Below are 14,183 nucleotides of genomic sequence, written 5' to 3' on the forward strand. Positions count from 1 at the left end.
TGGCACTGCCCCAAGTTGTTCCGACTTTCTGTGTTGTTTACTGTTATGTAAGCATCTGTAACCATAGAGTGATTTAAATACAGATAGTCATTAAAAAAATCTAGAGGTCTTACTCCAATCTCATTTCCTTTTAGTACAACTGCTACCAGTGCTGACAATGGCCGATACTGTCTCCCATTATCATCATGTAGTTGTTACTATACAAATTCTTTCATTACCAGTTAAAGGTGATGTGGATTTTCATGTGGTTTCGTCTCCACTGGCAGTTTATTCTCAGTGAGGAACCTATGCTACATTCAGGTGTAGGTGGCAATTGTTTGGCATGTTTAAAAATGTCCCACTCACAAGTTTTCTATTACCTTCCTAGCACTCGTTGCAAGCGAGACGCTTTTTCCTGTAGTGTGGCTAAATTCGCAGACTGTCCCAGAATAGAGTACCTCCTACTGAAACACTTATCCAACTCTTCCTCCTCTGGCACCTCCAAGTTGCCTATTAGTGCATCTCGTGATAGCTCTGTTTCGATTAATCCATAATTATCTATGCTGATTGGCACTACCCAGCCTCTGTCAATGTCTTGCACATCCCATAAACCATGGTGTACAAAGAACTGGGCCTTGTGCAGCTCCTTGTTTTATGTCAGTTATTCGACTGTACACAATGCATTAACTGGCAAATCTGCTCTTGTGCTTATCCAAGTTAGGTTCTTTGTACTTTTCAGTACTTCAAATGTTGGAAACTTGTGACTGAGGTATTTCTTTGTAAAAACAGAGTGCTCTAGATTTTTATTCTTAAATACTGTAACTCAGGTCAACATACAATATACAGCTTTACTGCACTGTGTTATTGCATAGTGTTTGCATTAGTGAAGGAAGCTACATGTATGTGCATTACACTTGAGCTAGTCACACAGTCATATTGTTTGCAGGTGGGAAAATGTGATTGTAAATTTTTGGGAAATTTTGTGCTACTTCTGATAAATTTGAATAGCTGACTGAACCTAAATTGATACAAATAAACTATATGTGTTAATATCGAAATATCGTTAATATCGAAATTAGAGGATGAAAATTACAAAATTCCATGTATATGTGGAAACTAGTCACAGTAGATGTTTATATAAGGTTGGGTAACAAAAAGGGCTAAAACTGTTATATTGTTAGCCAGATTTGTAGTACTTTATGCTGTAAGTGGAGTCTGACGGACCATGTACGATGTTTGGATCACAGAATTGTGCCAGCGTGTGTTATGGAATTTATAGTGGCGAAGAACTGGTGCTGTTTTCTTTATTTAACATTAAGGCCCACAACTTGCCCAATCCGGTATTCTTCTCTTCTGTTAAAATTGTTTTTGTGTTTTTGAATTTCTATGGCTGCTATGTACGACCTAGCATAGTAATGATTGTATTGTAATAAAACTTTAGTATTGGAGAAATGAAAATGCTGGTTCCCTGGTCCCAGTATCTGATTTGCATAGTGTAAATGGTTTCCTCTGGCCACATCAAACTGCACAGCTGGAAGTACTCTTGGAATGAGAGGATATTCGGTGAATCAGCAGCCCTGCCTGTTTGTTTGACTTAAACTCACCGAGCACATGTGGTATACATTGAGGAGACTATTGCAGCACGTTGGCATGCACCAACGACCATCCAGTTGTTGTCAATTGCACTGATGGAGGAAGTCCTTACCAACCCTGTACGCAACGAGGGAGCACACTGCAGAGCGTGCATGGCCGCCCTATTAAGAACCATCTCCCGTCTTTCTTAACGTCCAAATGACCATCATAAATCGCACTGACATCAGTGTAATTATTGTTTTTGAATAAAAGCATCGTTTCTGTTTGTCTCATTGTGTATTGCTGTCAGTTACGTTTTGCACAATTTTGTAGCAATTCTTTGTATGTAAGGTCAAAATTTCATAGCGCTATATGACTTGGCAGCGCCACATCAAGTGAAAGTTAGTTTCGTCTGTAGGTTTTGCGCACCAGTTTATTTATATGCATTTGCATCTTCGAAAGACCCTCTCTCCCACCTGCTACTGTAGTTATATCTTTGGTTGAGAAACACCAAGGCGTGTCTTCAGTAACTTGTTTGTTGTTGTTGTTTTTGTTGTGGTCTCCAGTCCAGAGACTGGTTTGATGTAGCTTTCCTGTGAACGCTTCTTCACCTCTGACTAACTACTGCAACCTACATCCTTCTGAATCTGCTTAGTGTGTTAATCTCTAGGTGTTCCTCTTCGGTTTTGACGCTCCACACTTCCCTCCAATACTAAACAGGTGATCCCTCGATGTCTCAGTATGTGTCCTACCAACATACCCCTTCTTTTAGTCAAGTTGTGCCGCAAATACCTCTTCTCCCCAATTCTCTTCAGTCCCTCCTCATTAGTTACGTGATACACCCACCTAATCTTCAGCATTATTCTGCAGCACCACATTTCGAAAGCTTCTATTCTTCTTGTCTAAAGCATTTATCGTCCATATTTCACTTGCATGCATGATTACACTCCACACATGGCTACTTTTAGAAAAGACTTCCTGACCCTTAAATCCACACTCGATGTTAACAAATTTCCTTTCTTCAGAAACGCTTTCCTTGCCATTGCCAGTCTACATTTTATATTCTCTGTACTTCGACCATCATCAGTTATTTTGCTCCCCAAATAGCAGAACTCATCTACTACGTTAAGTGTCTCATTTCCTAATTTCCTCAGCATCACCTGATTTAATTCGACTACATTCCATTACCCTCAGTTTGCTTTTGTTGATGTTCATCTCATATCCTCGTTTCAAGATTCTGTCCATTCCATTCAACTGCTCTTCCAGATCCTTTGCTGTCTCTGATAGAATTACAATGTCTTAGGCAAACCTCAAATTTTTTCTCTATGTACCATGTTTATCCATTATGGATATTTTCGAATTATCTGTATATCGAATGTAAATAAGATATACAAAACTGAAACCAGTCACTTTTTTGAGTACTTATGTTTTATTCCATAACCGGTTTTCGAAACTTTTCAAGTAAGTCTTCAGATGATTTCAGGAAATTACATCATTATTGCTAGCATAATTCTGGGTGCTGGCTCCATGGCAAAAAGATGGAACACATTTTAATGTATCGCTATGACTATAGCTTATCTGTCGATATGGATGTGAATTTAGTTTTTACTTACTGCGAGAGTACAGGCAGCTTTTTTCTGTTAGTGTCCATCATTTTGCCTTCATTTTGATGTCCAGTTGCTATTTTACTACACACACTTCCACATAAACTATATTAATTTACACTCTGACAGCGAGACTTTTCCAGCATGCAGCATGCGCTTTACAACTGTTACTTGTAACAAAGATCTTGACAGAAAGATATGCCATAGGCCAACTTTGCACAGAGATGTAATTTGTTCTTCTTTACATCTCTTAAAGTCGATGTAAGGACAAATTTTTTAATCAGACTGGCGATAACGTGAGAGCACAAAATAAAATGAATAAATAAATTACTACAAGAACAAACTTCAGGTGGTCTGATATTTTATTTCTATTTGAATATTACGTATAAAACAGGCAGTTTATAGCAATTTTTTAAAATCATGATTGGCTTTAACATGAATACCCAGGAATCAATGATACAGAGTTATTGTATCTGCAGTGAGAAGCAATTGTCTGTATCACTAGGACCTTTATACTTAAATTTAAATTAATAACAAATCTTCATATGAACTGTTGACTTATTTCTGTTGTTATGTTAACATGATTTGTGGTATCAGCAAGAGTAGATTCAATTTATTTTAGCTAAGGGTATATGTTTAAAAGTTATAGTGATTGTAATGGACTAAAGCTGTTTGTATGGCTGTACACTTTATATTTAAAATACCATGAACAAAAGTTCTTTAACTGTTGACTTATTTTTATTCTTACATTAATGTGTCAAAGAAACAATTAGTTTGATAAGAAATAACTTACTCGAACATGGGACAATAGGTAGAGCTGATACCCCAGATCATGAGTATGGGATTGGTTTTGACATTCTGAAAGCGATTCTGCTGGTAGGAATTTAAGGAAAAGGCGCGCAATTTTTGTTAGATTATACAGGATACAAAGGGGAAAAAGTACACGCGAGTTATCTCAGAACGTATGGTGATTAGAGTGAATTATCTCGACTGTTCGTCATTTATTTTCCTCGAAATGATCGACTGTAGCTTTCTTGACAGTTATATCGCAGTTGCTACACAAACATCTGTTGATCCGATTCCAGTTCTAAACTGCAGGCACAGTCAGTTGAATCAGATGGTTAATTGTAACTTGTACGCCATTAAATAATAAGTAGCTTACCCCGTGACCGTCATACCAAAAAAATTTCTTCCAAGATACTTAACACGAATTCATCTTTGGAGAGAGCCGACGTTACGAGAAAGTTATAACACCTTCTTTGTACATTACAACTCTTTCTACTGGGAATTTTTTACAGGGTAAATGAAAATATAAAAGATATGTATTACTGTGACAATTTATAACAGAAATGTGAAGAACAAATTGTCTTATCAATGATTTTCAAGCTGAGCGGAGTGGCCGCACAGTTAGAGGCGCCATGTCACCGATTGCGCGGCCCCTCCCGCCGGAGGTTCGAGTCCTCCCTCGAGCATGGGTGTGTGTGTTATTCTTAGCATAAGTTAGTTTGAGTAGTGTGTAAGTCTAGGGTCCGATGACCTCAGCAGTATGGTCTCTTAGTAATTCAAACACATTTGAACATTTTTTTGATTTTGGACTTCCAGCCTACTTTTTTGTAAGTTGCTCTTTCACACCCAGTAAACACATAGTTCTATTAAATCTGTATTGGGAGGACCAGTACGAGGTGAATTTTAGTGTGACATATACTAAGATGTCATCCCGTTTCATTCACTGCTTGTACGCTTTTGCGAGTGCTGTTTATTGCTTAATTTTATTAGTATGGTCTCTAGGGGACAGACACGTAGTAGGCTGAAGAATATTTGCAAATTATGCCCTGAAACAATATTCTAGAAATTTTCTAAGAAGATTCTAGTGAGATGTATGGTGACTTTCTTAAAGTATCTGGAAGGAACGATTTTTGAACATTTACGTTTCATTCCCACGCTCATCAAATAAGCTTGTGACCGTTCACACTAGCCGTGTTTGTATACCCTCGATATCCTTTGTTAATCTGAACTGATATGTGCCTCATACAATTGATCACTGTTCATGTAATGCCCATTCTAATGTTTTTTATTCATTTTCATTGCGGAGATTTTCCACATATTTTTTTGTGTTCTACCAGTTACTCACAGCCTGCCATTTGTTGTACTCACAACTGAATCTACTGGGTAGCTCCATTTCATGTCTCTTCACACTGTTGCTCCCTTATACACTCTGAGATAAAAAGTAAACGATGTAAAGGAAGGAATTACACGAATATGACGGAAACCGATAGACGTAAATGTAGAGACAAACAAACGATTACAACTTTAGAAAAATTGTATTATTTGTTAAAGTGAAAGAACTTCACAAACAGAGTAAGTCAATATCGTGTTGATCCACCTCTGGCCCTTATGCAAGCAGTAATTCGGCTAGGCATTGATTGACAGAGTCATCCTCCTGAGGAGTATCGCGCCAAATTCTGTCCCACTGGCGAGTTAGACCGTCAAAATCCAAACCTAACTGTAGGGCGCTACCCGTAATGCCCCTAATGTTCTCAACTGGGGAGAGATCCGGTGACATTGCTGGCCAAGGTAGGGTTTGGCAAGCACGAAAACAAGCAGTAGAAACTCTGGTTGTGTGCGGGCCGGCTTTATCTTACTCGAATGTAAGCGCACGGTGGCTTGTCTTGAAGGGGAACAAAATGAAGCGTAGAACATCGTCGACGTACCACTGTACTCTAAGGGTGCCGCGGGTCACAACCAAAGGTGTCCCCCTAGGAAATGAAGTGACACTCCAGACCATCACTCCTCGTTGTTAGGCTGTACGACGGGCTGCAGTCAAATAGGTGTCCCATCGGTGTCCGCGGCTTCTCCAAACAGGTCTTGGCTGGTCATTGGGGTGCAGTTCGAAGCGGGATTCATCACCAAAGATAATTCTACTCCACTGAATGAGATTTCAGACTGAAAGTGCCCGACACCACTGCACACGGGCTTCTTGGTTACAGAGGGCAGTGGTGGATGGCGCAAGGGGCGGCCGTGAGCTCAGCCTCTTTACGGACTGCCGCCCATGAACGGTTCTTGTGGTCACTGTAGTACCAGTTGCACGTCGGATCGATGACGATGATGAATTTGGGGCTGTGTGTACATCTCTTACGACTGCCCGGTCCTCACGTACTATCCTCCTTCTAGGTCGACCATTTCCTGCTCGACGCTGTGCTCGGCCATGGTTCTGCCGTTCCTGCCAACATCGTCGAATGGTTGCATCGCTCCTATTCATATGTCGACCGATTCACTGATTACTCCAACCGGCTTCGCTGAGCACAACTAAACGTCCTCTCTGAAACGCGGACACCTGCATGCAGTGCTTACACGCCTGTCCGCAAGTCATAGTTACTGTCCATCAGGGCAGACGGAATGACATTCACAAGGTCTGAATGTCTTGGAATCGACATGCCCACTGTTTACCATTCTTGCCATCTGAGCTGTGAAACGGCGCTGAAGTGTCACACATCCATCCATTGGCCGACACAGTTTACTATTTTGCATTTTCCGTCGGTACCTGTGTGGACAGCGCTTTGTGACCTATTTGTATAGCTCCTTCGTGGTACGGTTTTATTTTTTTGAATGTATTTATGTGACAAGATTGCCTGGGAGAAAGCTTTCGATAGAGTGAACTGGAGTACACTGCTGATGATTTTAAAAGATGTGGATATAGACTAGAAAGATAGAAGGTTAATATAGGAGATATAAACAAAGCAAGATGTTACAGTTGGACTGGGGAATGAGGAGACGGAAGAAATGAACATTCGAATGGGTGTAAGAATAGGATCCTCACTGTTACCGAAACTATTCAACATATATGGAGAATAACTAATAGACAAGGCTGTAGAGTATGCAAGATGCTTTGTAATCGGAAGGGAAAGGGTAAAGGCTATATAAGATGCGGATGATAAAGTAGTGCAGGTAGAATGAGAGGAATGAGATTTTCACTATGCAGCAGAGTGTGCGCTGTTATGAAACTTCCTGACAGAATAAAACTGGGTGCCGGACTGAGACTTGAACTCGGGACCTTTGCCTTTCGCGGGCCAGAGTACTTGCCCGCGAAAGGCTAAGGTCCCGAGTTCGAGTCACGGTCCGGCACCCAGTTTTAATCTGCCAGCAAGTTTCAGAATGAGAGGAGTTGCACAACATGTTGAAGAGAATTGCAAGATGGGGCTACAAGTTCGGATTGAACATAAATTCAGGGTGATCCAGGAAGAATAGTCTATACACACGGATATGACAGGAACGACCATTCGTACCAAAAAAAGGTTAGTAAACATGGTCACCATGGGGCATACCTTGAGACCTATGAGCACTTGTTCATCTTCGCTACTGTCAAGCACATCTACTGAAAAAGTGCTCATAGCTCTTAAGTTATGCGTTTTAGAGCCTATGTTTACTACACTTTTTTCTTGTCTTGTTACATACTACCTCCTCCCAAAATATGGATAGCGATGAGCTTGCAGAAGCAGACATCTGTTTCACAGTGTGGGAGATGTAGAAGTTTCGTACTGGTACTTCGTATGGTACACATTCTAGAGGCCATATTTACTAGAGCGTCATATCTCTGAATACTGACCAATCCTATTTGGACACGTTTACATTAAAGATAAGACTGATGTGAACAACTAAGAAGGATGTTCCAGTTAACATTCTCGTAGATAGAAAGAAGATAGAACAAGTAAAATCCTTTCGGTATCGTGAAAATTAATTACAGGGAATGGATTATCTATAGAAGAAATAGGGAATAGAATATTAATGGAAAAGTGATCATCTAAAAAGATGAAGTTATTAATATCTAGAAACATTCCAATGTAGCTGCAGAAAAGATTTGCTAAGTGTTACGTGTGGAGTGTAGTGTGGAGTGCAGTGAATCATGAACAGCTAAGAAGAAAGAAGCATGGTATTTAGAAAGATCGGAAATGTGTCTATTGAGAAGATGCCTAAGACGAAGTTGACTGACGAATTTAAAAACGCAGAGATAATGAAAAAATAGGGAAAGAAAGAAGATTATTGGGAGTGATCAGAAAGAGAAAATATCTTGGATTAGAAATATACTATGCAGAAATTCTCCGAAACAAAGAATTACAGAGGGAAAAGTGGAAGGAATGAGAGGAAGAGGTAGGAAGAGAACTGGAATGATAGATAACGCCAGAAGACGATGTACATACAACCAGATGAAGGATGATGTTCACAACAGGACGCGATAGTAAGCTTCCATTTGAAAATTGTCATAAGACAGATACACTAAAGAAGAAAGAAGAATACTGGCTTCGTCTGGGACATTTACGGAGTACAGGACATTGAGTTTCTCTACGTTGCCTCTGCTCCAGGTATATCATGGGCCGCTAACACCTGTCAGCCACGCTGATGGTCCATGTTGGATGTGACTAACCTACGGAGGGATCGGGTGCTGTATTCCCGCGCAGTCGGACGTCAGAGGGGCGAGACATGTAATTTAACCTGGGATATGGCAGACCCGTTGAGGTACACCAGGTACATACAGCAGAGAGCGTTTTATACACAACTGCTCGAAAAAATCCCGGTCCGACAAAAGCAAAGTGCAACAGCGGAGTAGGGGAACGCTGGTGGAACAAAGGCGCTGAGGGGGAATGCGACAGCGACGAAAATCGTGAATGCGTTCTGGAACTTTCCGTGCGACAAAAGGCGCCGTGCCACGGCTGTTCAAACAGCTCACTCGCCCGCAAGCAATCGCGACTGCTTTTAAGATAAATTTTCTCGTCCTTGGTGCCGAAACAAAACGACTCCTGTCGCTGGCCAAGATCTGCGCGGCCGAGACTTTCAAAGGGAGGTACTGTAACGACGTGACGAGCAACTAAATTGAAATACTTTCTGTTCCACTTGGTTTGATTAGCCCTTCAATTACAGTCGAGCAGAGTGCTAGAATCTCATTGCACACAAAGCTTAGTTTTGAATATCTTTTTTAGGTACCAACAGTACTCCGGCACATTTTTAATTCTTATCACTTTTTTTGGAAAAATATTGCACTTTTAAAACAATATTTTATAATGAAACAGGAAACACTTTCTGGCGTTATTTTTGCAGAAAATTTAATGTTGTTGCCATGTTCTGTCCTTAACAACCATAAAATTCAATTAATGTTCATATTTTATTATTTGAAAAGCAACAAAAGTTTAGGAACTCAATTAATAAAATTTTTATATATTTATTCAGTCACCATCAAATATATTCCAACTTCTCGATCAGTGTAAGTATTTATGTAGAAACCTTTCAAATCATTAAAAAATTGCAGAAGTAGTAAATATCACAATGAAAAACACATGCAATTTTTTTTTATAGAATCTAACTTTCAGACATGACAGTGCTACACTAAACAGACATAAGTTTCCAAACATCCTTAAATTTTCATATATAATGAAAATTCTTCTCATTAAGACTGTTGAAGATTATACAATTTACAATTTCATTGCCTCTTTTTGGTAACTTTCATCAATTAACTTAAATTTGTGCTTTCAAAACTTGCCCATATTACTTCATCAAATAATTATTTTTCTTCACTATTGACGTGTTCTGGTTATTCTTACATGATTTCCTTTTACAGAAAATGTTTACGAGGATGTTTATTGACATCATATTCTTTTTTTCTACAGATGCTGGTAACCCTCCTCTTCTCCCCAAGACCTAAAATTATTCACTGCCCTGTTACTATGGTTAAACATGTTAAATCAATTAGATGCAGGTTCTCTTTCGAAGTAGCAATCCGATTGTGTCCTCTTGCTCTCTATATACTTGATTTACTATTTCAGCATCTCACTATTGTGTGGCATTAACCTTATTAATTGCAATGGTCCGGGCTTGGCAAAAGTAAAGTAACAATGAATCTTATTTATTACGGGTGCTCTTAAGTACCACTCAAAAGCTGAACTGATACGAAAAAGAATTTGATGGAGCCATGTAAAAAACTTGAGCAAAATTACATGTCTAATGAAAGCATGTGTACTCCTATCTAATTGATTCCAAATTACTGATGTTGAATATTAACCCAAAATTCTGCACAAAATTAAATTAGAACTATATTGGTGTTTTGCCCTTAAAGAGCGCATTTGGACTAAACTACATGGCCAGTTCCTTTTGCTGCCTTCCTTGCTGCCCAAACTTCCCTCACGCTCGCTGTGTTTCTATTTCCGGTCCTCTGTCCATGCTTATTGTCGGCTTTGTGTCTTCGGCTTCATCTGGATTATCTTTTTGGTTGCCCATATTTCTTTCATCCTCCGGCTGTGATCTTGCTTGCGTTCTTCGGTCCATTTTACGCCTGTTCGTTTGTCACATTGTATCTCACGTAGTTTACTTTTCTTAATGATGTTTCTGAATTGTATTCTGTCGTTTATTGTGTCTGCTGTTATATTGAGTTGGTTCAGGTCGTTTTTTACCTCTGCCGCCCATTTGTACAGGTGTCCATAGAATTGTAGTCTGCGTTTTCTAATCTTTTCTGTGATTGTCTCCGTATGTTTGTAAAGTTCCTCTGTAGGTTTCTTGATCCATATTCCATTGTTGTTAGTTGCGCCAAATATTTTCCTAAGTATTTTCCGTTTCACTTTTTCTAGTTGTCTGATACGTGTATGCCCTAGGATTAGTGTGGTCTCTGCTGCATACAGTGCCTCGCGGAGCACCACCGTGTCGTAGTGGCGTAATTTGGCTTTTTGTGAGATAGACTTCTTGTTGTAATGATTCCACACTACTCTGTATGCCTTGTCCAGTTTAGTCTTTCTTTCTTCGTTTGAGTCTCTGTTATGTCCACTCATTTGTAGTGTTGCACCGAGGTATTTGAAGTTTGCCGTTTTGTAAATCGTTCCATACTTTGTGTTCAGAGATGAGAGTTTCTTTGTGCTCATAAACTGTGTCTTTTCGTAGGAGATCTGTAGTCCAGTTTTGGAAGCGATTTGGTGCAGTTTTTCAATAGCGTCTTTTATACCTTTCGTGACAATCGCCAAATCGTCTGCAAAAGCCAGGCATTTAATCTGTAAGTTTCCTAAGGTTATCCCCTGTTCTGATGTTTCCCATTCTTTTATTACCTTGTCTAACACCAGATTGAAAAGGAGAGGTGAGAGGCCATCGCCTTGTCGGACACCTGTGCGAATTTCAAAGGGCTCTGATATTTCCCCGCAGAACTTTACTTTGGAGGTCGTGTTGGTTAAAGTTTTCTCTACGATAGCCCGTGTTTTGTTGTCTACTTTGTATTCTACTAGAATTTTGAAGAGAGTTTTCCGGTCGATAGAGTCGTACGCCTTTTTGAAGTTGACAAAGGTAATGATCAGGTTCTGTTTGTGTTGTAAAATCATTTTCAGGTTCCAAATTTGTTCCGCACAAGACCGCCCGTTACGGAAGCCTGCTTGGTATTCCCCAATCAAGTGGTCGGTCTGGCATTCTAGTCTGTTTAGTAAAGCTTTAGAGAGGTTCTTGTATGTGACCGGTAGTAGGGATATTCCTCTGTAGTTGTTCGGGTCAGTCTTGTCACCTTTTTTGTGTAGTGGGTGTATCAGGGCAGTTTTCCAGTCGTCAGGAATTTTCATGGTCTTCCAGATATCTTCCAAGATCCTGTGGATGTCTTTGGTGAGTTCTGGGTCTTGTAACTTCCAGATTTCCGCGATGATGCCGTCTTCTCCTGGTGATCTACGATTCTTGAGTGACTTGATTATTTCTTTAACTTCTTCTAGAGTTGGAGGTTCACTATCTGGATTGTACGTGCTCGTTTCTGTCGTCATTTCTTCCATAGGGTGTCCGTGTTGAGCAGTTTTTCAAAGTACTTTGCCAGAATGTCACAATTGGTTTTGGTATTGGTTTCTAGGGTTCCATCTGGTCTTCTGAAGCATAAGTTGGGTGGTTGATATCCAGCCATATTTTCTCTGAACGTTCTGTAGAAGTTTCTTGTATTGTTCTTCATGAAGTCCGATTCGATCTCCGTCAGTCGCCGTTTATCATACTGTCGTTTTTCACTGCGAATGGTTTTGCTTGATTGCTTCTGTGTTTTCAAGAAGTTCATCCAATTCTCTTGGGATTTATGGCTACTAAATTTTTTCCATGCACTGATTCGTTGGTCAATGGCTTGGTCACATGTGTGGTTCCATCAACGGTGTTTCCTTGTGCGTGGTGCTTGTGTTAGTTTCATGGCCTCTCGGATTCTTCGTGAAAGTTGTGTCCAGTCTGTCGTTTTCTCCATTTTAATTTTGTGTAATATTTGTGTCTGGGTTAAAGTAAGGTATTCTGGATCTGATCTAACAATTTTGTTCTTCTGAAGCTTTTTCTTGGGCAAAAGACGAATCCTGATCTGTAGTAGGTGGTGGTCTGAGTCGAAGAAGCCTTTACGTGTGTCTATATGTTCAAAATTCCTTTTTGTGAGTCTTTCTGGACTATTACGCGGTCGATTTGTAGTTCTTGCTTTCCGCTGGGGAATTTCCATGTGGTAAGTTTCCGTGTTGGTTTCTTGAATTTTGTTGACATAATGGCGAGGTCGTGGCTTTTGCAAAAGTCTGTCAGGTGTTTTCCGTTCTTGTTGGTATCCTTGTGTGGACTATGTTCTCCTGTGGTATGTCTGTATATCTTTTCTTTTCCGAGTTTAGCGTTGAAGTCTCCCAGTATTATTTTGACTCTATGTGCAGTAATTTTTCTGATAGTTTCTTCCATTGTCGTCCAGAAGTCATTAATTTCGTCCGGTTTTTTTCTGTTGTAGTCATTAGTCGGTGCATGTGCGTTGATTATTGTGTAGGAGTTGTTAGCTGATTTCACTGTGATGGTGCTGATTCTTTCGTTTGGTGACGAAAAGTCGATTATGCTGTCCGTGATGGACCTGTGTACTGCAAATCCTGTGCCAAAAAGCCTTAGGTTTTTCAGTTGTCTCGATGGTTTTCCTTCGTATATTCTGAAATTCTCCGTGCTGAAATGGTCTTCGTCTGTGAATCGTGTTTCTTGCAGTGCACATATTTTGATTTGAAATTTTTCGAGAGTGTCTGTCAGTTGTTTCATCTTTCCTGTCTTCATCAGTGCGTTCACGTTGAGTGTGCCGATGTAGTGTTTGCGTTTGGTCTTGAGGGAGTTTGAGAAGCTCCGATTCTTCTCATGATGTCCGTGAGCCCCCGGAATATATATATATATATATATATATATATATATATATATATATATATATATATATATATATACCACTTGTTGCCTTTTCTTCTCCATAACTTTACACATTTTAAAATATGTGATGGGGAGACAAAACTGTCTCTCAAGTGTCTTCATCTTTGTAAGTCTTCAGTTATGATGAAAGTATATTGTAAGTGTTCTGTGCACAGAATGAACTTAGTGTTCACTAGTAGAAATGCTCATCTCAGAGGCCATCTACTGAAAACAGCATGCTCTTGATGATTAAGAGCAACATGTTAGTCTAATTGGAGGGTCCTATGCCAGAGTGAACCAACTACAAATTACATGTTTCGAGAAATTCAGCTCTAAAGTTCAACTACAGAAAAAAAATCTGATGAAATATTGATGGCAGTAAATGATCTTCAACAGATTGCTAACATATACTGAATATTGTTAATTGGCTTTTCAATCAAAATACACCTATTACAGGTCTGAAAAAATGATGGTGATTATAAGGAAGTGAAATAAAGTTTGAATAAGTACATTGTCTCAGCACAGATGTAACTATTAAAGCACTTTTGTTTCGTCACACATGTTATGTTTATAGCAGTCCTGTTTCATTCTTCAACAGAAAACGTCATATACTATAAGGAAACTGTGTCTGGTACATTTTATACAGAATTTTCGGGAATCTCATTCATCTTCTCATAACCCGTCTTCACTGGAATTTCGAGCTATCTCTGTAGCACTTCGCAAGTTCTTGTAAAATCATGGTAGATAGGGGGAATGAAGCACAGCATTGACTCAAGATCTTTGTCTTTGCACTCGTAAGTGGTCTTCCTCTGGGATACTCGAGATTTAGTGCTATGTGGTGAAGACTGGGTGTCCGACCTCCAG

The sequence above is a fragment of the Schistocerca americana genome, chromosome 6 (genome assembly GCF_021461395.2).
Source record: "Schistocerca americana isolate TAMUIC-IGC-003095 chromosome 6, iqSchAmer2.1, whole genome shotgun sequence".
Lineage (NCBI taxonomy): Eukaryota > Metazoa > Arthropoda > Insecta > Orthoptera > Acrididae > Schistocerca > Schistocerca americana.